General features: G+C 42.0%; 1 long non-coding RNA gene across 2 annotated transcripts in view; it reads left to right on the top strand.

The window, feature by feature from the left end:
* The first annotated feature begins 48 nt into the window (after positions 1-48).
* LOC138843122 (uncharacterized) overlaps positions 49-22149 on the top strand; it is a 46638-nt gene continuing 24537 nt past the window's right edge. The window contains exons 1-3 of one of the 2 annotated variants that reach the window (XR_011382687.1): positions 49-279; positions 1314-1400; positions 11187-11277. This is a non-coding gene — a long non-coding RNA (uncharacterized lncRNA). The remainder of the gene's footprint in view (positions 280-1313; positions 1401-11186; positions 11278-22149) is intronic. The other variant, XR_011382686.1, reaches the window with a different exon arrangement.

Below are 22149 nucleotides of genomic sequence, written 5' to 3' on the forward strand. Positions count from 1 at the left end.
CTGTTACCAGGCACCGCCCCAAGGAACCGCCCCAGCCTAGGGGATTCTGATTGGCTGCACCTTCTGTGACGTCGCGCGGCCGGCTGCGGCCACTGTCCAATCAGACACGTCAGGGCGACCCTGCGGAGCCCCGCGGGATCTTTCTTTGTGGCAGCGCTGGGAGGGGTCCCCGGGGCTGCTGCTGAGCGGGCTCAGGTGCCTCAGGGGCTGCGCTGTGTGACCTTCCTGCACCGCAGGAGCCGCCCACGGACCCCAGAATGCCGCGGAAGCGAGGAAATGGTGAGTGTGGGGCCCACCGGGTGGGAGCTGCGCTGGTGGCCAGGACCCGGGCTTCCGCCCGTGAGGACTCCGCCCAGGGACCGCAGCCCCAGGTCTGCCCTGTTTGTGCAGTTAGGGCGGGCCGGTCCTCAGGGAGACTGTGGACTGCACTGTGGGGAGGAGCTGTGGTCTGCGGGTCCTCCTGCCCCTCTCTCTGCCCAGGGTGCCCGATTGCCCTGAGTTTCTAACTACACGGGGAGTGGAGTCTCAGGTACACCGCCGGGTTCTCTCGGAGTAGCTCTTCCTGGGGCACCGAGTCCTTCTGCTGTTACCTGAGCACAGCGTCCCACGCCGGGTGGGCGGTAGAAGCGGTTTGTTTGGCTCAAGGTTTTGGTCCGAGGTTGAGCAGCGTCTGGCGGTGTCCTTTCGTTGGCAGAGGCCTGAGGTGGCTCGGGGAGAACACAGGGCGGGAGAGAGAGGCCAATCCGAAGTGGATTTTAAAAATGTTTTTACCAAAGTGAGCTTATGTTTACTTCCACTGTCTGCAAACTTTTTGAAGTACTTTAGCTTAGTATATTGGTTTCATGGTTTTCTAAAGCTTTCTGCATTTTCCTTCTCTCTCTCATAAATGTTAGGAAATATCAGGGCCAGTGAGGTGCAGTGGGTTAAGCCACCACCTGCAATGCTGGCATCCCATATCGGAGTGCTGGTTTGGATCTTGCTACTCTTCTTCCAGTCCATCTCCCTACTGATGCACCCAGGGAAGCAGCAGATGATGCTCTACGTACTTGGGCCCAGCCATCCATGTGGAAGATCTAGGTGGAGTTCTAGGCTGCTGTTTTTGTCTGGCTCAGCCCTGGCCATTGTGGCCATCTGGGGAGTAAACCCCAGAGAGTAGATCTTTTTATTTCTCTCTCTGTCTCCAACTATTACTCTGCCTTTAAAAATAAATAAACATTTTTAAAAGATTAGAACCTATGTATTGGTCTATTTTGTGTTGCTATAAAAATGTCATAAAATGGATAATTTTATAATGAAAAAATTATCTCTTGTAGTCTGGAGTCTGGGAAGTCCAAGGCCAAGAAGACCCATCTGAAGAGGGCCAAATTCCTGCATCCTAACATGACAGTCGTCATTACATGGTGAGAGAGTAAGAGAAAAATCTCATAGCCTCAGGCCCTTTCAAAACTGTTGTTAATCTGTTACTAAGAACTAAAATTATTGCCAAGGGAATCAAGTTCCCAACACATGCTTTTGGGGAGTATATCAGAATCAGACTATATTTCAAATTCAATTAAATTTTTTGTTCCTATTCCAAACTATTTAGCCTACAAGTGGATTTTTATTATACTTACTCTATTTTATAGCTATAGAAATTAAATTGCATTTTTTCCTGGTTTTCCTTTCTATTGGTAATCTTGTCTATCACCCTTTATAATATTATTATTTTAAGATTTATTTATTTACTTAAAGATCACAGTTACACAGAGAGAGAAGGAGAGGCAGAAAGAGAAAGGTCTTCCATACTCTGGTTCACTCTCCAGTTGGCCACAACAGCCGGAGTTGTGCTGATCTGAAGCCAGGAGCCGGGAGCTTCTTCTGGGTCTCCCACGTGGGTGCAGGGGTGCAAGGACTTGGGCTGTCTTCTGCTGCTTCCCAGGCTACAGCACAGAGCTATATCAGAAGTGGCGCAGCTGGGACTTGAACTGAAGCCCGTTTGGGATGCTGGCACTGCAGGTGGCGGCTTTACCTGCTATGCCACAGTGCCGGCCCCCCTTTATATTATTTTTATATTACTCTTTAAATACTGCAAGATATTTAAAGATAGTTCAGGCATCTTGTAAGATAGTGTAATCAGCAAACAGATGATTTTACTTCTGTGCACTTCCATGTGGTTTTATTTCTTTTTCTTGCCTAATCATTCTAGCTAGAAATTTAAGTACTGTATGCAATTGATATGATTAGAATGTATATCCTTGTCTTTTTAAGCCTTAGAGGAAAAGCTTTCAGATTTTCACTGTGACTCTGGTGGTAGCTGCGGGGTTTTCATTTATGACCATCATTGTGTTCAGGTATACTTCTTGGACATCTGATTTTTTTAAAGATTTTATTTATTTATTTGAAAGGCAAAGTTACAGAGAGTCAGAGGCAGAGAGAGAGAGAGAGAGAGAGAGAGATATGTCTTCCATCTGAGAGAGAGAGAGAGATGTCTTCCATCTGGTAGTTCATATGGACCCTGGACACTTAATCTTGAGGGTTTTTTATTCATGAAAATGTATTGAATTTCATCAAATGCTTTTTCTCCATCTGATGTGATGATCACATGTTTTTTTTTTTTTCCCAGTTTTAAATTTTAGAATTTGATATTTTTAAACATTTTTCTTGTTCCCTTCATATGTAGGTATTATTTACATATACATATATGCTTTTGTCCTTTGTTCTGTTAATGTGATGAAGCATTATTGAGTTGTATATATTTAACCATGCTTCCATTTTACCACTCAATTGTGGTAAATGATCTTTTTGGTTTTGTATATATAAGGTTATGTTTTCAGCACACAGAAAATTTCATCTCTTCATTTCTATTTGCAAGTCTTTATATCTTTTTCTTCCCTAACTGCTTGGACTGGAGGTCATGTAACTAGATGCAGTAGAAGTGGTGAGAGTGGGTATCTTTATCTTGTTTTTGAATTTTGAGAAAATTTTCAACTTTTCACTGACTATGGTGTTAGCTCTGAGCTTGTTAATGGCATTTATTGTATTGAGATATATTTCTTCTATACCAAATTTCTTGAAAGTATTTTTTTCATCATGGATATGTGGTTGAACTTCGCCAGATGCGTTTTCTGCATCTCTGGGGATGTGCTATAGTTTTGTCCTTCATTATATTATTGTGTTGGGTCATATTTGTAGATGTTTGTAGATGTTGTAGTTTGTAGATGTTGAACCATTTTTGCAACCTAGAGACAAATCCCACTTAATTGTAAATGATCCCTTTAATGTGCTCTTGAATACTGTTTGCTGGTATTTTTCTGAGCAATTTTCCATCTGTTTACCTGAGATGTTGGCCTGTTGTTTTCCTTTCTTTTAGTGTCTGCCTGATTTGACATCAGGGTGATGATAGCCCTATAAAATGAGTATAGAGGTATCATTCCTTCAAGTATTAGAAGAGTTGCAGGATTAGTATCATGATGTTATTTAAATGTTTGATAGAAACCCCCTTGGCTGTGGCCTTTTCTTTGAGGGGAAACTTTGTGTTACTGACTCAGTCTTTTTACTCATTAAGATCTGTTGGTATCTGAGATTTCTTCAACTTTCAGTCTTGATGGGTTATATGTTTCTAGGAATTGATCCATTTCATATAGATTGTCAATAACTAAAAAATTTGTTACTTTTTTTTTAAAAAACATGTATTTTTTTTAAAAAGAGTTTTATTTATTTATTTGAAAGTCAGAGTTGCACAGAGAGAGAAAGTGAGGCAGACAGAGAGAGAGGTCTTCCATCCAATGGTTCACTCCCCAATTGGCCACAATGGCTGGAGCTGCACCAGTCTGAAGCCAGGAACCAGGAGCTTCTTCCTGGTCTCTCATGTGTGTGCAGGGGCTCAACCACTTGTACCATCATCTTCTGCTTTCCCAGGCCATAGCAGAGAGCTGGATCAGAAGTAGCCCAGCCGGGACTCGAATCAGTGCCCATATGGGATGCAGGCACTGCAGGCAGTGGTTTACCTGCTATGCCACAGCACTGTCCCCTGTTACTTTTTTTTTTAAGATTTCTTTTTATTTATTTGAAAGGCAGAGTTATAGAGAGGCAGAGAGAGAGAGAGAGAGAGAGAGAGAGAGATCCTCCATCTGCCAATTCTCTCCCTAAATGGCTGCCTTGGCCGGAGCTGGGCTGATCCAAAGTCAGGCACCTGGAGCTTCTAGTTCTCCCATATGGGTGCAGGGTCCCTAAGGACTTGGGCCATCCACTGCTTTTCCAGGCCATAGCAGAGAGCTGGATCAGAAGTGGAGCTGCTGGGACCCAAGTTGGCATCCATTTGGGATGTAGGCACTGCAGACTGTGGCCTCACCCCCTACACCACAGTGCTTGCTGACCCCTAGATTATCAATGTTATTTTATTTTTTTTAAAGCTTTATTTTATTTATTTAGAAGACAGAGTTACAGAGAGAGGTAGAGGCACTGAGAGAGAGAGGTCTTCCTTCTACTGGTTCACTCCCCAGATGGCTGCAATGGCTGGAGCTGCGCTGATCTGAAGCCAGTAGCCAGGAGCTTCTTCTGGGTCTCCCACGTGGGTGCAGGGGCCAAAGGACTTGGGCCATCTTCTACTGCTTTCCCAGGCCATAGCAGAGAGCTGGATCGGAAGAATAGCAGCCGGGACTAGAACTGGCGCCCATATGGGATACCGGTGATTCAGGCCAGGGATTTAACCCGCTGTGCCATGGCACCGGCCCTAAGATTTTATTTATTTGAGAGATAGTTACAGACAGAGAGAGGGAGACACAGAGAGTAAAGTCTTCCATCCACTGGTTCATTCCCCAAATGGCTACAATAGCCCTATCTGGGCTGATCTGAATCCAGGAGCAGGGAGCCAGGAGCTTCTGGGCTTCCTTGGGTGCAGGGGCCCAAGCACTTGGACCATCTTTAGCTACTTTCCTAGGCCATAGCAGAGAGCTGAATTGGAATAGTATCAGCTGGGACACGAACTGGTACCCATATAGGATGCTGGCACTACAGGCGGAAGCTTAGATCTGGCCTCCAGATCTTTTATGTTGGAGTGATGTTGTGCTATATTTTGCTGCATCCTATATTTTTTTTTTAAAGATTTATTTATTTTTTTTCTTGAGAGTCAGTGTTACGCAGAGAGAGTAGAGGCAGAGAGAGAGTCTTCCATCCCAATTCACTCCCCATTTGGCCGCAACGGCCGGAACTGCTCTGATCCGAAGCCAGGAGCCAGAAGCTGATTCCAGGTCTCCCACGCAGGTGCAGGGGCCCAAGGACTTGGGCCATTTTCTGCTCCTTTCCCAGGCCATAGCACAGAGCTGGATCGGAAGAGGAGCAGCTGGGACTAGAACTGGCACCCATATGGGATGCCTGTGCTTCAGGCCAGGGCATTAACCCACTATGCCACAGCGCCAGCCCCCATCCTCTATGTTTTTTAATGTTGTGTTTCTTTTTTATTTGTTTCAAGGTATTTTTAACTTCATTTTTAAGTTTTTTTTGACCCAGTAGTTGTTAAGAGCATATTGCTTTATCCCACATATTTGTAAATTTTCTAATCCATCTGTATTGGTTTATACTTTCATATTACTGTGATTTGAAATGATATGTGACATAACTTTAGTCTTATTTTTTAAATTTATTTTGAAAGACAGAGTTTCAGAGAGAGGTAGAGACAGACAGAGATATCTTCCATCCACTGGTTCACTCCCAAGATGGCTGCAGTGGATGGAACTGAGCCGATCCGAAGCCAGGAGCCAAGAGGCTCCTCCATGTCTCCCACATGGGTGCAGGGGCCCAAGGACTTGGGCCATCCTCCACTGCTATCCTAGGCCACAGCAGAGAGCCAGATCAGAAGAGGAGCAGCCGGGACTAGAACCAGCGCCCATATGGGATGTCGGTGCTTCAGGCCACGGCTTTAACCCGCTGTTGCACTGCACCTGCCCCTATTCTTATGTTTTTAAGACAAGCTTTGTGACCTAATGTGTGACCACATATATTCCATGTGCACCTTAGATGAATTTTCATTTTGTTGCTCTTGAACGGAGGTTTTGTATATTTCTGTTAGACCCATTTGTTCTCATGCATTGTTCAATTCAACTGTTTCTGTCTTTTCATTTTTCAATCTGTCATTGTGCTTTAGAATGAATGAGTCTCTTGTATCCAACTTATAGTCATATCTTAATTTTGTTTTATTCATTCATCCACTCCATGGATTTGTTTTGAGAATTTAACGCATTTACTTTCCAAATAATTATAAATGAAGATTTATTACTCAGGCCAGCGTTGTGGCCTGGTGGGTAAGGTGTCACCAATGATGCCAACATCCCATGTGGGTACCAGTTTGTGTCCTGGCTACCACGCTTCCTAGCCAGCTCCCTGCTTATAGTCTGGGAAAAGCAGTGGAAGATGGTCCAAGTGTTTGAACTCCTGCCACCTGTGTGGGAGACCTGGAAGAGGCTCCTGGCTCCTGGTTTTATCCTGGCTTAGCCCTGAGCCATTGTGGCTGTCTGGGGAGTGAACCAACAGATGGGAGACCTCTCTCTCTCAGTCTCTCCCTCTTTCTCTGTAAGTCTGACTTTAAAATAAATAAATCTTTAAAAAAGAGAACTGGTGGTTCACTAAAAAAAGGATTTATCACTAAGATTTTACTAATGTTTCTTGTTTTGTAAATTTATTCAACCTATTCTCATTTCTAACCTATGTCCTTTGTGACTGGACTACTTTGTATAGAATATTTTGAATATTTTTTTAAAGATTTATTTATTTATTTGAAAGTCAGAGATATACAGAGAGAGGAGAGGCAGAGAGAGAGAGAGAGAGAGAGGGAGGGAGGTCCTCCATCTGATGGTTCACTCCCCAGTTGTCCGCAACAGCCAGAACTGCACTGATCCGAAGCCAGGAACCAGGAGCTTTTTCTGGGTCTCCCAGATGGGTGCAGGGGCCCAAGGCCTTGAACCATCCTCCACTGCTTTCCCAGGCCATAGCAGAGAGCTGGATTGGAAGTGAAGCAGCCAGGTCTCCAACCAGCGCCCACGTGGGATGCCGGCGCTTCAGGCCAGGGCGTTAACCTATGTATCACAGCACCCGCCCCCTATTTTGAATATTTTTAAAAATGCTTTTTCAAAAAATATTTATTAATTTATTTGAAAGGCAGAGTTACAAAGAGGCAGAGAGAGAGAGAGAGAGAGAGAGAGAGGTGTCTTCTACCCGCTGGCTCACTCCCCAAATGGCTGCAATGGCCAGAGCTGAGCTGATCTGAAGCCAGGAGCCAGGATCTTCTGGATCTCCCACATGGGTGCAGGGGCCCAAACACTTGGGCCATCTTCTACTGCTTTCCCAGGCCATAACAGAGAGCTGGATCAGACGTGGCGCAGCCAGATCTCAAGCAGGTGCCCATATGGGATGCTGTCATTGCAGGCAGCAGCTTTACCCACTGGCTTTGCCAGCCCCCAAAAAGCTTTTGGTTCTCTATGAGTATGTTTCAAAAAAATTGCAATTAAAAGTTTAGGTTATTTTGGTGAAAAATATTTTGAAATATTCCCATGGTTTTATGAACATACGCATTTCCTTGAATTTTAAGAGATCTCTCATATCATAGATTTCTTCCTGGTAGATGCAGTCTGCTTATATAGAACATCTCATAACATGCCATTTTAATATGATGCCAGCCTTGCGGTCCAGCAGGTTAGACCACTGCCTGTGATGCTGGCATCTCGTATCTGAGTGCCAGCCCAAGTCCCAGCTATAGCTTCCTGATACTGTGACTGGCAAGGCAGCAATATGTGGCCAGCTACTTGGCCCCTGCCACCCACTTGGGATACCAGAATTGAGTTCCTTGCTCGTGACTTTGACCTGGCCCTGACCCAACCATTTTAGGCATTTTGAGAGGGATCCAGCAGATGGGAGGCCTCTCCCTGTGTATGTCACTCTGCCTTCCAAATAGATAATAATTCCTTTAAAAAGTTGATACCCAACATCAAAACAAACAACCCACTTAAGAGATGGGCCAAGGACCTCAATAGACATTTTTCAAAAGAGGAAATCCAAATGGCCAACAGACACATGAAAAAATGTTCAAGGTCACTAGCAATTAGGGAAATGCAAATCAAAACCACAATGAGGTTTCACCTCACCCCGGTTAGAATGGCTCACATTCAGAAATCTACCAACAACAGATGCTGGCGAGGATGTGGGGAAAAAGGGACACTAACCCACTGTTGCTAGGAATGCAGATTGGTTAAGCCACTATGGAAGTCAGTCTGGAGATTCCTCAGAAACCTGAATATAACCTTACCATTCAACCCAGCCATCCCACTCCTTGGGATTTACCCAAAGGATATTAAATTGGCAAACAAAAAAGCTGTCTGCACATTAATGTTTATTGCAGCTCAATTCACAATAGCTAAGACCTGGAACCAACCCAAATGCCCATCAACAGTAGACTGGATAAAGAAATTATGGGACATGTACTCTGTAGAATACTTTACAGCAGTCAAAAACAACGAAATCTGGTCATTTGCAACAAGATGGAGGAATCTGGAAAACATTATGCTGAGTGAAATAAGCCAGTCCCAAAGGGACAAATATCATATGTTCTCCCTGATCAGCGACAACTAACTGAGCACCAAAGGGGAAACCTGTTGAAGTGAAATGGACCCTATGAGAAACAGTGACTTGATCAGCTCTTGTCCTGACTGTTGATGTACAATGTAATACTTTATCCATTTTAGTACTTTATCTTTGTTTTGTTCTAGTACTATTGGTTGAACTCTGTAATTAACATACAATTATTCTTAGGTGTTTAAATTTTAACTGAAAAGTGATCCCTGTTAAATATAAGAGTGGGAATAAGAGAAGGAGGAGATGTACAATTTGGGACATGCTCAATCGGACTTGCCCCAAATGGTGGAGTTAGAATCATGCCAGGAGATTCCAGTACAATCCCATCAAGGTGGCATGTACCAATGCCATCTCACTAGTCCAAATGATCAATTTCAGTTAACAATTGATCACACTGATAGGTCTAAGAGTCAAAGGGATCACACAAACAAGTCTAGTGTCTACTAATACTAGCTGAAAGAATCAAAAAGGGAGAGAGTGATCCATCATGGGAAGCGGGATACACAGTAGACTCATAGAATGGCAGATGTCCTAAACAGCACTCTGGCCTCAGAATCAGCCCTTAAGGCATTAGGATATGGCTGAAGAGCACATGAGAGTATTTTAGGCATGGAAAGCCAAGACACCCTGGGAAAAAAAAAAGAAGACCTAAATGGAAGATCTATGCAAGTGAGATCCCAGTGGAAAGAATGGGGCCATCAAAGAAGGAGGTACCTTTCTCTGAAGGGAGGAGAGAACTTCCACTTTGACTATGACAAGTTCCACTTTGACTATGACCTTGTCAGAATAAGATTGAAGTTGGCGAACTCAAAAGGCTTCCATAGCCTTGGCAGCTCATTGTGGGGAGCAACTGGGAGCAACTCTGACTAGACAAAGTTACTGGAATTAAGACTTATTCTATGCATCTGCTCTCCCACAATATGGCGCTGAGAAGGGAGAAACAGCTTCTACACAGCTGCCTCCAGTTCCACCAATAAACTGTAGGACCTGCTCCTGATTGGAGGAGAGCAGCGTACTTGGCGTGTGGGTAGCAGAGTTGGGATTGGCGGAAGAGGACTATAAAGGAGGAGAGAGACAACATGCACCAGGAACATCTAAGGGGAACATCTATCTGAAGGAACACCTGTGCAGCCCCCGAGAGAGCCGGCCAGCGGTGTGCCGCTCCCCCGCGGAAGTGGGGAAAGTGGCCAGGGGGAACCGCCCTTCCACGGAGGTGGAAGGGATGGCAGCCAACCCGGGAAGAACCAGCAGCAAACCCGGGGAGGGCCGAGCAGACAAAAGAACAGCGCAGGGTCCTGTGTCGTTCCCCCACGAAGACGGGGCGTGACACTCATGACTAGAGCCTAGGGAGATTTCTGACGCCATAAACAAGAGTGTCAAATTGTTAAGTCAACCATAGGAGTCACTGTGTACTTACTTCTCATGTGGGATCTGTCCTTAGTGTGTTGTCCAATGTGAAGTAATGCTATAACTAGTACTGAAACAGTATTTTACACTTTGTGTTTCTGTGTGGGTGCAAACTGTTGAAATCTTTACTTAATATATGCTAAACTGATCTTCTGTATCTAAAGATAATTGAAAATGAATCTTGATGTGAATGGAATGGGAGAGGGAGCGGGAGATGGGAGGGGTGTGAGTGGGAGGGAAATTATGGAGGGGGGAAGCCATTGTAATCCATAAACTGTACTTTGGAAATTTATATTTACTAAATAAAAAATTAAAAAATGTATTGAAGAATAAAAAAATAAAAAGTTGATACCGTTAATTTTGGTTTTAAATATATATAAATATAAATATATACATATATTATATAATATATATATTACTCCTTGTCTTCCAACAATCTATATTTTGATGTCACATTTTGTGTTTTTAGATTATGCAGGAAATATGGCATCCATAGTTGTCTTTATTTTTATTTATTTATTTTTTTGACAGGCAGAGTGGACAGTGAGAGAGACAGAGAGAGAAAGGTCTTCCTTTGCCGTTGGTTCACCCTCCAATGGCCGCCGCTGCAGCCGGCGCACCGCGCTGATCCGATGGCAGGAGCCAGGAGCCAGGTGCTTTTCCTGGTCTCCCATTGGGTGCAGGGCCCAAGCACCTGGGCCATCCTCCACTGCACTCCCTGGCCATAGCAGAGAGCTGGCCTGGAAGAGGGGCAACCGGGACAAAATCCGGCGCCCCGACCGGGACTAGAACCCGGTGTGCCGGCGCCGCAAGGTGGAGGATTAGCCTATTGAGCCACGGCGCCGGCTTATAGTTGTCTTTAATTGTTTTTTCTTTTAACCTTTATACTAATGTAATTGATCAACCCATATCATTACGATATTAGTGGTTTGAATTTGACACTGTGTGCACATTTGTTGATGAACTTCCTACTTTCACATAATTTCCTTATACTGGTTACCATTCTCTTCCTTTTACTTGAAGAATTTTCTTTAGTATTTATATAAGGCAGGACTAGCGAGTGGTGATAAACACCTTTACCTGCTTTTCTGGGAAGGTTTTTCTATGTACCAATTTTGAAATACATGATCACTTAATACAGTAATTTGGTTTGTAATTTTCTTCTTTACTTTTTTTAGGACTTTGAATAAACCACACCATCACCTTCTGGCCTGCAGAGTTTCTCCTGGAAAAGATACTGACAGTCTTCTGCAGGTCCCTTTGTATACAGTGAGTTGCATTTTCAATGCTGCTCCCCAAAGTCTGTCTTTAAACCAGGAGCCAATTTTCAAGGCCAAATACTCAGTGTAAAATGTGCACCTCCTCCCTGCTCTTGCAAGTCATCCCTCTCCTTTCTTCACTTGTAACACACAGCAGGAATTCTCTACCCTCTATGGGTGCCACAGTCCCATTGCCCTCTATACTCTTGCTGCTTGTCTCTGACTCATGGACACTCACAGTCACAGTCAGGGGTTGTTCTGTGCCTCTTGCTCATTGGAGCTGCTGAAATTGACTTCTTGCCTCAAACTGTCCTGTGCCCTCCATTGCCTTCCTTCTGCTGGCTGCATTCCAGGGGTTAGGGGTGGAGGAACCATGTTAGAGGCCTAAGTTTCTGGGGGAATTCCTCCTTTTTCGGGACATTGTTTTCCTAAGAAAACAAAGAGTAGGATGAGTAGGAGGCTCAGTTGGAAAGGAGTGGGTGTGGTGGTGGTAAAAGGTGTGGGAGCACAGTGGCAGTTTTGGGAAGTTTGGGGAAGTTCCATAAGGCTACACCTCCTTGCCAAAGATGCCAACCGCTCTTTGGGAAGTTCAGATCCAGTGCATGGGATAGGCTAGGGTTCTCTTGGGGACCCTAGAGTCCCAACACCTGTGCTATGCCAGTCACTCATGCCACCAAGTGAGGGGGTCAACATCTCAGCATCATGCTTGTAGGAGAAAAGCCTTTGTGTTAAGCAGCTCCCTCCACAACACTGCACAGTCCTCTCCAGGGTGATTCTTCTCTGCCCCAGCCTTCCCTGTGTCTTGGCCCATCTTCTCCTCAGCAATCCCCTTTTGTTCTCCACCCTCTTGATTAAAAGTGACTTCACCTATGTCCTTCACATGGATATCATTAAGATGGTTATTGTGGGGGCCAGTGCTGTGGCATAGCAGGTAAAGTCACTGCCTGAAACATTGGAATCTCATGTCGGTGCTGGTTAGAGTCCTGGCTGCTCCACTTCCAATCCAGCTCCCTACTAGTGGCCTGAGAGAGCAGCAGAGGATGGCCCAAGTCTTTGGGCCCATGCACACCCATGGGACACCCAAATGAAACTCTTGGCTTCTAGCTTTGACCTGGCCATTGTGGCCAAATAAATCTTTGTAGTACTCGCTGGCGCCGCAGCTCAATAGGCTAATCCTCCGCCTAGCGGCGCCGGCACACCAGGTTCTAGTCCCAGTTGTGGCGCCAGATTCTTTCCTGGTTGCCCCTCTTCCAGGCCAGCTCTCTGCTGTGGCCAGGGAGTGCAGTGGAGGATGGCCCAAGTCCTTGGGCCCTGCACCCCATGGGAAACCAGGAGAAGCACCTGGCTCCTGCCATTGGATCAGCGCGGTGCGCCAGCTGCAGCGCGCCGGCCGCGGCGGCCATTGGAGGGTGAACCAACGGCAAAGGAAGACCTTTCTCTCTGTCTCTCTCTCTCACTGTCCACTCTGCCAGTCAAAAAAAAGAAATCTTTGTAGTACACACAAAGCGTGGAAATCCTCAGACATCAAGTCAATCTGGCGACAGCAGTCTAAAGTCACTTGGAGACATCCCTGGTGTTCCCTTCAGCTATCCGACAACTGGAACTGCCCTTCTGTGGCTCATTTTCGGGTGTCTCAGCCTGCTTTCCTCCACATGTCTTCCAGATATATTTATGAAGTTTCAGGATCAACAGATTTATTATTGCTGATAGGGCTCAGGACATAATACTCATAAAATATTTGTAGGCAACAAGATTATATCACCCTAAAATATACTGTTTGTCATGTTTTGTGCTGGTTATTGTGAGAAACTATACAAATATACAAGAGACTATAAATAAGTGTGCTTTTTAAATAAAAGCTTACATCTATAAAAACATTCTACCTTAATATAATTATTTGTATTAGGAAGAAGGATGCTCTGTACCACTGTTACCACGCAAGAGGTTTTTTATCTAGTCTAAGCCTTTAACTATGAGTCAGTTGTTTGTTGTTTCCACTCATATTTAATTGGAATTACACACTTCAAAACAAAATTTTTTTTCTATATGTTGGTCATAGACTGACATTCTTTTATTAATGTATCCTGTAAAAAAGCAAACACAGGTTATATTTATAAATGTGGGATGTACCAATGGTTATGTTACATATAATGAAGATTTTATAGTCTGTTGTATTTGTAATATAGATAGAATTTTCAAGGGTCTCCTATGGCAAGGTCTTAAGCACTGAAGAGCATTAAATTGAAGACTCAAATTCCGTGTTTGACTTCCTGTAGGAGGCCTGCTATGGATCTGTGTTTTAAAGTACAGTATATATAATGCAGTGCACAAACTTTGAATAGTCCTCACTTAAGCCATATTCACACTCTTTGTGTTTCCTTTAAAAGGAGGCTAAATATCAAGAATTTAATTGTTGTAAAGCATTGTCTAATCATATTAATATTTGCTATTAACCTCTATTAATTTGTTGAGTAATTCTGTGGAAAGTTTTATATTTATAGGAAATTAAGTCATAATGTATAGTTTTTTTTTTAAAAGATTTATTTGTTTATTTGAAAGTCAGAGTTACATAGAGAGGAGGAGAGGCAGCGAGAGAGATAGAGGTCTTCCATCTGCTGGTTCACTCCCCAGTTGGCTGCAATGGCTGGAGCTGCGCCGATCTGAAGCCAGGAGCCTGGAGCTTCTTCTGGGTCTCCCACATGGGTGCAGGGGCCAAAGGACTTGGGCCATCTTCTATCGCTTTCCCAGGCCATAGAAGATAGCTGGATCAGAAGTGGAGCAGCTGGGAATTGGACCGGCAACCATATGGGATGCTGGCACTTCAGGCAGTGGCTTTACCTGCTATGCTACAGTGTCGGCCCCCATAATGTATAGTTTTATATATACATACATATAAACGCTTAGCTTCCCACTTAGCACTTGTTTCAAGACTCAGAATTCTGCTGTGTTAAAAAGATCGGATTATCGACACTGTTTAACCTGAAGTTGTTCTAGTTTTGAGTAGTTTATACAAGAAATTCGTCTTTTCATAATTCTGTTTAATGAGACCATGTTCATATACATATGTTTTCAATGCATTTTTTACTTTCATCTGGTTAACTTTTAAAGATTTCTAGTTACTTCTTGGAAGAATTATGCAGTTCTGTTCTTTCTTTGCTGCTCCCTGGACTGTTGAGTGGTCCTGGGCCCTTCGGTCTTAGCAATGTGAAGAGAACCAAGGTATCCCCTCCCTCTAGAACTCTGGATGCCTCTCACTGAAGTCTTCCATTCACCCAGTGGGAAGCTTCTGTCAGTACTGCACTCACCCATGTTATCTATCAGCGATCACCCTAAAGTGCTTTATTGTGGGGCATTCTCTTTGGTACTGCCCTCTCACTGTGGCAATGCAATAAGGCAGTGAATGCCTTGCTTACTACTCATGTAAAGGGACAGACCTCAGACATATAAGGCTTTGCAATCAGGTAGTCAGATAAGCTAATTGATAGGTTGAAATTAATGTAAATATTGAAATCTGTTATTGGATTTGAGAATTTTTTAAAGATGTATTTATTTGAGAGGCAGAAAGAGAGAGAGAGTGAGAAGGAGAGAGAGAGATCAATTTTCCATCCACTGGTTCACTCCCAAAATGGCTGCAATGACCAGAGCTGGGTCAGACTGAAGCCAGGAGCCAACAGCTTCTTCACATAGGTGCAAGGGCACAAGTATTTGCCATCTTCCACTACTTTCCCAAGCACATTAGCAGGGAGCTGGATTAGAAGTGGAGCAGCCGGGACTTGAACTGTCACCCATATGGGATGCTGGCACTTCAGGAGGAGGCTTTTTCCATTATGCCACAGTGCCGGCCCCACCTTTGGGATTTTTAAACAAATTCATTCTATTTAAGTCTAATTCTACAGTTCTACTTTGAAAATATGTATTATTTAGAAAAATAAACTATGTGATTGCTAGCTCGGGAATGGCTGTTTTACCTCCGTTGTTTGGAAGGGAGGACTTTGTTACTAACTGGAGCACATCTACTTTGTTTTTCATTATCTATAGTCATGCTGGAGCAGGTGACATGGCAAATGTCAATGCCTTGAGTGTTTACTTCAAAACTATTGTTTTTGGATGACAGTTCTCTGGACATGTTTATTTCCTGTCTATCCCCACCCATTTTTCTTTTACATATACATTCCAGGCAGATTATGTTTTGAAGGCAGTCCTACCAATTATTTATTTCTAGTCAGAAAAATTGATCATGATTAATACTTTTTAGTAGTTTTAAACACTTTGGGGGGGGGTGAACCAATTGATGGCATTAAGTGCTGCTCAAAGACCATGCAATAAAGAGAAAGACCACTGTTCCACAGGAACGTAGGCAAGAGCTATAAACAATAATAACATCATACTTTGTCAGTTTCACTCTTATACTCTTTTGTATTTTATATTAACTACTGCATATCAGAGAAAGCATATGTTTGTGTTTTTGGAACTGGCTTATTTCACTAAGTGTAATGGTCTCTAGTTGTATCCATTTTGATGCAAAAGACAGGATTTCTTTCTTTCTTATGGCTGAATAGTATTCCATAGTACATATAAAAGCATCTTCTTTATCCAGTCATCAGCTAATGGACATCTGGGTTGATTCCAAACCTTAACTACTGTGAATTGAGCTGCTATAAACAGGGGGTACAAACAACTTAGGCAGTATTTGCTGTCATTAATTTTACCTGAATATTTATCAGATCAGTTAGGAAAATGAAAACAATGTATGGTTTCTGGTAAAAGAACTGCTGTAGGCAGGTACAGATGGATGTAAATTCAAAAAGGTTATGGCCAGCATTGTAGTGCAGTGTGTTAAGCTGTCACCCATGACACCAACATCCCATGTGGACACCAGTTAAAATCCTGGCTGCTCCACTTGTGATCCAGCTCCCTGCTAACGGGCCTTGGAAGATTTCCCAAGTACTTGGACACTGCCACCCATGTGGGACCAAGATAAAGCTCCTGGCTCCTGGCTTCAGCCTGGTCCAGCCTTGGCCATTGTAGCTATTTGGGTAGTGAACTGTTGGATGGAAGATCTCTCCCCAACAACCCCCCCCCCCCCAACCCCGTCTGCCTTTCAAATAAATAAATGAATCTTTAAAATTAATGAAGGTTAACCTCTAGGCTTGTCACTTGCCTTTGGCTCCTTACAAGTCTCACCATGCTCTTCTCAGGTGGCACAGTGTCAGTCACCTACTAAGCTTAGATCCCCTTGATATTCTGATCCTTGGATTGAGACCGTGGTGGTGGGCAGCCAGGATTATTTCCAAACTGCCCTGTGCCCTGGAATACAGATGCCATCATGGATTCCGAGAGAAGGATCTGAGACAGTCTGCTTTGCTCCCTGCTTGGAATACCACAGTAACACAGGCTCATAGTCAGTTTAAGGTTGATGGGTGGGTTGGGAAGTTTCTTTGTTCAGGTAGATCAAAGAAAGAGGTTTCCCAAAGGCTTTCATGGGCTGAACAGGGAACAAAATGGTGTGCGAGTTACAGGTGTGGCAACACCAATAATTAATATGAAGCTGAAAGAAACTAAATCATCAATAATAAAAGCCAAATTCCCACCAACGTTATTATAGGAGAATCTGATTATCTTTCTATATTTTATTTAGAAAATGGCTTTACTCAATTGTAACATGAAGAGACGATTAAGAAATATGTAGTTAATATAAAGAAAAAAGTATTGCAGATATCCATGAGACAGTTTCATAATAATAATGCTATTTTCTGGATTTTATAGTAGCCATATTCACAGTATTTGCTTTTTCTAGATTTCTCTTCACATTCAAAGCCAGTCTTAAATTTTTTACTTGATTTTCCATTTCTTTTCTTAATGGGCAATTTTCAAATTATATGTTTTAATTCTCACAAAAGCTATATCTAACTTTGATCACAGACAAAACTTGTAGTAACTAAATACTAAAACTTCTCTGCATCTGTTTCTTCATCCTTTAAAATGAAGTTGGGTAGGTGAGGTGATTTCTAAGATCTTTTTAAATGTTAAAATATGTAAGAAAAAAGAAAAAATGTTAAAATATGTAACTATCAGCATTAGTTTGTTAATTTACCACATGATAGAATGTTTAATAGGTAAGGGAGACAAAGCTGATATATAGAATCTGAATAAAATGATTCAGAAATGAAGATAAAACATTAATGATTACATCATAAATATTCAGAAATTATACCATTTTAATATGTTAAAATTGGATGTGGCCATATATGTGTTATATAAAGTGATTTTATGTCTAAACCTCACCAGTACTCTTTGTTACAGGAATTTCAGCTATATTATGTGATTACTCGTAATCCTCAATTACATAACTTTTTATTTAAAAGGGTATTCTTTTTTAAAGATTTATTTTATTTATTTGAAAGACAAAGTTACTGAGAGAGGTAGAGAGAGAGAGAGAGAGAGGTCTTCCATCTGCTGGTTCACTCCCCAGATAGCTGAAACGGGCAGGAGCTGTGCCGATCTGAAGCCAGGAGCCAGGAGCTTCCTCTAGGTCTCCCATGTGGGTGCAGGGGCCCAAGCACTTGGGCCATCTTCTACTGCTTTCCCAGGCTACAGCAGAGAGCTGGATCGGAAGTGGAGCAGCTTGGACTAGAACTGGTGCCCAGATGCCGGTGCTTCAGGCCAGGGCTTTAACCGGCTGCACCACAACACCGCCCAATTACATAGCTTTTAAAAGGCATTGACTCTTTTGAAAAATATTTGTAATTTGTGCTTATGTCCTAAATAAAACTGGTATTAGATAAACACATTAAACTGGTAATAGAGAAACTGTTTCAATATCATCATTTTCAGAGTCTTAAATGTTTTGGTCACTAGTGCAGGGGAGCACAGAGGTGGAGCGTAGGCTTGATTAGAGCTGGTGATCGAGTATGTTCAGGCTGCCATAACAATATACCACAGACTGGGCAGCTTAAACATGGGAATTGATGTCGCAGCAGTGAAGTTCTGATTAAGATGCCTATAGATTCAGTGTCTGCTGAGGGCCCGCTTTCTGATTCATAGATGACGTTCTTGCCATTACATGGTAGAGGGGTAAACAAAAGCTCTAGGGCCTCTTTGCTAAGGACATTGATGCTATTCATGAGGGTTCTGCCCTCATAACTTAATCACTTCTGAAATTCTCGATTCCTAAGGTCATCTCTTTGAAGTTATTTTTTTTTTAAATATTTTATTTATTTATTTGAGAGGTAGAGTTACAGATAGTGAGAGGGAGAGACAGACAGAGAGAAAGGTCTTCCTTCCATTCGTTCACTCCCCAAATGGCTACAATGGCCAGAGCTGTGCTGATCCAAAGCGAAGCGCCAGGTGCTTCTTCCCAGTCTCCCATGCACATGCAGGGGCTCAAGCACTTGGGCCACCTTCTGCTGCTTTACCAGGCCACAGCAGAGAGCTGGATTGGAAGAGGAGCTCCTGGGACTAGAACCGGCACCCATATGGGATGCTGGCACTGCAGGTGGAGGATTAACCTACTGTGCCATGGTGCCTCCCCGGAGTTTGGGTTTTAACATGGGACAATCACTGTTGGGCAAATCCTGAATCCTCTTGTGTGCCCAGCACTGTGCTCAGTGCCAGCCAAATAAAGACAGATAAGAGACAGATCTTGTCTTCAACACTTCTAGTCTAGTAGAGGAGATGGTCATTTGTTGCGAAAATATGATATTCTGATGTCTGCAAAACTGAAAAAAAATAAACAGATAATTGAGTAGTGTAAGAATTTAATGACATACATTTTATAAAACAACTATACACATTTAAAGAAGTATAGTCTTATTGTGATAGACTACAAGGAAGCTATGGGACAATGTTTAAAATAAAAAGTCCACATGCAACAGAGATGGAGATTTTTGTCAGCACTGGAGTGGAGGATTGAGTGAGATACAGAGTCAGATAATACAGAAGAGCTAAACATGGCAGCAGGAGAAAATGGAATATCCTGAGTGTTCCCTAATGTCATTATTTGACTAATAATACAAAATAACATCTTATACATAGTGTTATCATCTTGTATCAAAGAAGCAAGTCCTATATCTTCACAGGTCTGTCCCTTTACTTTTAGCTCCTTCTCTGATCTGTGGATATGGCTGAAAGAGAACCTCATTTAAAACAATTCATTTGAAAGTTAGAGTCAGAGAGAGAGAGAGATCTTGTACCTGCCGTTTCACTCACCAGATGGCTGCAATGGCCAGGGCTGGGCTAGGCTGAAGCCAGAATCCAGGAGCTTCTTCTGGGTCTCCCACATGGGTGGCAGGGGCCCAAGTACTTGAGCCATCTTGCGCTGCTTTTCCAAGGCCATTAGCAGGGAGCTGGATCAGAAATGGGACAGCTAGGACATGAACCTATGCCCAGGTGGGATGCCTGTATCTCACGAGGCTGTTTACCCGCTATACCACAATACCAGCCCCAAGAACCTCATTATTAAAGGAACAAATTAAATGCCTTTTAGGGTAGACATTCATACCTATATTCTTTACTAGAAGCTAGTTACCTTCCTGTTAAAAGCAGCTTTTGCAGCTTTAACCCCATAGAGGTTCCTAGATGAAATGTTTGACCATTGATTCAAGAGAGTCTGCTAGGGCATGGGCCTGTCTGCTTGGGAGCACTAAGTCATCCCATCCTTGTCTGTTCTGTAGTGAGCCCACAGAGGGGAAACTCTTATAAAAACTTTTCTATTTTTCTATTCTTATCTATTAAATACATGTAATATGAGACTAAATATGACAAAATTAAAATGATTTCAAGTTAAATGATTGCAATTATTTTTATTAATGAATATTGAACATTTAACTATTAAAGAGAACAAAAATTATTAACAAAATAATGAATTTTGGTATAATATTTATTGTTGCTCATTTTTTCCCAACAAAGAGCATTATTTTGATTAAGAACATGAGTTGATACAAAAATCATATCTTTTAAAGATTTCCTAGCACAAAGCCAGGATTTGTTACTGCATGTTAAACTAATTCCTATAAGGACCTAACAGGATTTTTTAAAAATAAAAGTTAATTATTTGAAAGGCAAAATGAGAGACAGGAACAAAGAGATCTTCCATTTGATGTTTTACTCCCTGGATGTTTTCATTCATTCCTTTGTGTCTTTGCTCATGTCCCTTTCACTTTCTTTCTGTCCTTGCATTAAATCCAAAGTGGCTCACCTAAGCCTTCCACCAAGCTCTTTCCACTGTCAACACACACTAGAAGTGATTCTTCTCCCTCTTCAATGCTCCTCAGCAGTTTACATTACTGTGCCCTGAAGTGTGTAGCTGCTGCATTTTCCTGCAAGACTCCTTCATGGAGCTGTCTTTACCTCATCAGAGACAGTATCTTTTGCACAGTAATATTCAGCAGGTATTTAATTACTAAAATAATGAACACACTTTCCTTAGAAGTATTTTGTTTCTAATATTTCCAGCTATTTATCCCTGAGGTAATTTCTCTTTATATATCTGAATCATTACTTACTTTATCTTGCAAAATACCAGCATCTATGGGTATTCACTATGTGTTTCTCTTTTTCTGGATTGTTCTCTCTGATAGTAATGATTAATCTCAATTCAATTTGAGAAAGATACACAGAGAGTACAAAAGAAATGTGAGCTCCTTGGGACTGATCTAAGGCACCTTTACTAAGATAACAGATGTTGGAGTCAAAGACTGTAGAAGACATCACCAAATCTGATTTGTACTTCTATTGTCACACAAACATGAAAAAAGTGACACTTTTTCAAAAGCTACAGACATTTTAATTTGTCTTAAAATCATGAAACAATGAACTATAATCCTGTAAGAGAAATGGTAGGTCTCTTAATCAGAAGTTTAATCGACATAACTGATCATTGTTACATATAAAGGTTATTACAGTTTCTGTGTCAAGGAGGACTTGCATGGATGGCTCAAGCTTTACTTGCAGCACCGTTCAAGCACATTGTACCCAAATAATTCAAGATTTGATTTAACAAAGTAGCTGAAATGGGAGCAACAGTGCTGTTTCACAAGGAGGACATATTTCTAATCTTCCAGAGTTTATTAAAATAAAATTAATATATTTTATTTTAGTTTTATTTTGAGTAATTGGAAATGAATCCCAATTATAAACTTCTTAGGGATAAAGATTTTCCCACAGAACTGAACATATCCCTATGTAAAACTGTGACTTTGAAAAACCTATACGTACAAAATTAACCCTATAAAATTTAACCAGTGTAAAACTATGTGTACCCAAATACTTGCATTACCAATGAAATTCTCAGCACATTATGTTGCTTATTAGTTCACAAGATGGTTGCTATATTTATGTTTTTTAATATTGTTCTGATTTTAAAAACCACTATCAGTTAAGCAACAAGTAATGCATAATCAAGGTCCTACTTATAAAAGAGTAATACTTGCAGTGGAAGCACAGGTGAATATAACAACAAAAAGGAAGTGACAAGAAAAGTTGACTGGCACATTCTCTGAAATGTGCTCCTGCAATTCACAAGGGAGTGCAAATGATGAGAACATGTAATTGATAAAATGAAAAATATATTGTATGTAGTTCAGGAAACAGAACCAAGTTTCTATGTTCATTAGCTGAAAGTTAACTTAAGAGAAAGCTGGAATATTGGTGAAGAAGTTAACAGTTAAAGATTTTGAAAACTGAAGTTGTTAAAAGTTCTATCACAAGACCACATGTATGCCACAGTCAGACTGACACAGTAGAGCAATCCATCTGTGAATCTATATGGTTGTACCAAAGAGTGCCCAAGTGTAATTGTGAAAGGACTTGACAGATTTTTCAACTGAAATTAAATCATTCTGGAAAAGGATACCCAGGAGATATAGAATGTGAGGAGAATAAA

Source organism: Oryctolagus cuniculus, chromosome 15 (assembly GCF_964237555.1).
Source record: "Oryctolagus cuniculus chromosome 15, mOryCun1.1, whole genome shotgun sequence".
Taxonomy (NCBI): domain Eukaryota; kingdom Metazoa; phylum Chordata; class Mammalia; order Lagomorpha; family Leporidae; genus Oryctolagus; species Oryctolagus cuniculus.